Here is a 1,806-nt window from a genome sequence, read left to right as displayed (position 1 = left end):
AAACGGCGGCCAATTCCTGGTTAACTTCTATGTTATATTATTTGGATACCATTATCGATCCGGCGACGGCTTTAGCGGACGCCAATATCAACAAAGAAGATAATGGTATTGGTCGTCGCGCTAAACGCGTGGCAAAATCAAAGACGTGCGATGTAATTGGCGAATTATTTTTGGATATGTTCAAAACGCCCAAATTCTTACTAGATAATATCGAGGTGCGAATTAGACTTCATCGAAGCTCCACGGATTTCGCTATTATTCACAATGAAACGGGCAAAAAGTATAAGATTGATTTAACGGAATGCACCTTGTTTACGCGCGAAATTGAGGTTAATCCCGAACTGCAACTAGCTCACGCTCAGATGTTAAACTCGGGAATAAACGCTCGCTACGAAGTAAACTCTATTGTTATGAAAAATTTCTTAATAACCACCGGAACGCAAGATTTTATTAGGGACAGCTTGTTTACGGGGCAATTACCCTCGCGAACTGTCGTGGCTTTCGTTACAAATAAAAAATTTGTAGGGGAAGCAACTTCCAACCCCCTGGATCTCCAACATTTCAAACTCGATTTCATGCAATTCTCTTTAAATTCACAAAATTATCCCGATATCCCGTTTACGCCTAATTTTGACGACGATCAATACGTTAGATGTTACAATTCTTTATTCGAGGGTCTCGAGATATTAGGTCTTGACCGAGGAAATATAATTTCTTACGATTTATATAAAAAAGGCTTTTTTGTCGTTGTTTTTGATTTGAGTAGAGAACATCTCGCTTCGTTAGGTCTAAATTCCATGCCCCAGACTGGTAACTTGCGATTATCGTTAAGATTTAGCTCTCCGCTAACCGAAAACGTCACGTGCATTGTCATGGCCGAATTTCCAAACAACCAATTAATAATATCTAAAAACAGAGAAATTATTTATAATCACCCCAACGTATAAAAGACTAAAACTTTATAAATACAATATCAGTCGCGAGCCAAGATGCACCAAGTACACACCGTCACGCCAAAGCTCGACATTTGCGTCATTGAATCGATTGAACCTAAAATATTAATTCAAAGATCGGATACGCGTACAAAAACTATATTAAAACCTAACGCCTGGTACGCTTTGTTTCGGTTTCAAAATGAACTCACGTCCTTTTTTGACGGAAAAATACCTCGCTATCATATTTGGTTGCCCGTCAAAGAGCGCATCAAGCTGGAATGCTTCGTCAAATCGAAAGATGAGCGTCTAATCGATCTTCGATACTATGAACGAGGCAGCGGCAGTCGTTATTTCCTTAACTTTAGCACTAGCGAAGGATTTAGCCTGAACAAAACAGGATGGCAGACATTGATCGATTTAAAACCGTTGATTGACGAGGATCTCAAGGCTAAAGGGATAGCTGTCTGTCGTATGCGCGAATTAATTTTAAACGAGCTCACTACCACTTAGTTTGACGTCACTTCCACTTGCGCCAACGTCGAGTGTCGAAAACAAATATGCCACTCTCAAAGCTGCTCGGAATTTGACACAAATTTCAGCGATCGAGTCGAGCGTAATTTGCACGAAGCGTTGCCTCAATTGGATCGTGAGAAAATTTTGCATCAATTTGAGACCGACCATGGATGGATCGAGGATCAAGAGGATATTTACGCTTATTTTTTTTTGCCGATTTAAAAAATGCCTTGATTTATGGCTATTAAAATAAATGTACTGATATAGCGTATTTGTTTAACTGATATTGTTTTTATAAAATACCTTTGCGTGTATTAAATAAAGTTGTTTATTGGGAAACCATTTAGTCGTTATTTAT

The 1,806-nt window shown here is 38.9% G+C and overlaps 1 long non-coding RNA gene across 1 annotated transcript; it reads right to left on the bottom strand.

The window, feature by feature from the left end:
* Positions 1-583: 583 nt before the first annotated feature.
* On the bottom strand, positions 584-1,182 carry LOC149697744 (uncharacterized). Its single transcript, XR_016382055.1, has 3 exons — positions 1,145-1,182; positions 970-1,050; positions 584-906 (listed from the first exon to the last, which is right to left on the bottom strand). It is a non-coding gene; the product is annotated as an uncharacterized LOC149697744 (long non-coding RNA).
* Positions 1,183-1,806: the final 624 nt, after the last annotated feature.

The sequence above is a fragment of the Phalangium opilio genome, unplaced genomic scaffold (assembly GCF_054372755.1).
Source record: "Phalangium opilio isolate 3A_F unplaced genomic scaffold, DU_Popi_V2 ptg000019l_1, whole genome shotgun sequence".
In the NCBI taxonomy this organism is placed as follows: domain Eukaryota; kingdom Metazoa; phylum Arthropoda; class Arachnida; order Opiliones; family Phalangiidae; genus Phalangium; species Phalangium opilio.
This window is presented reverse-complemented; position numbering and strand designations above follow the sequence as displayed.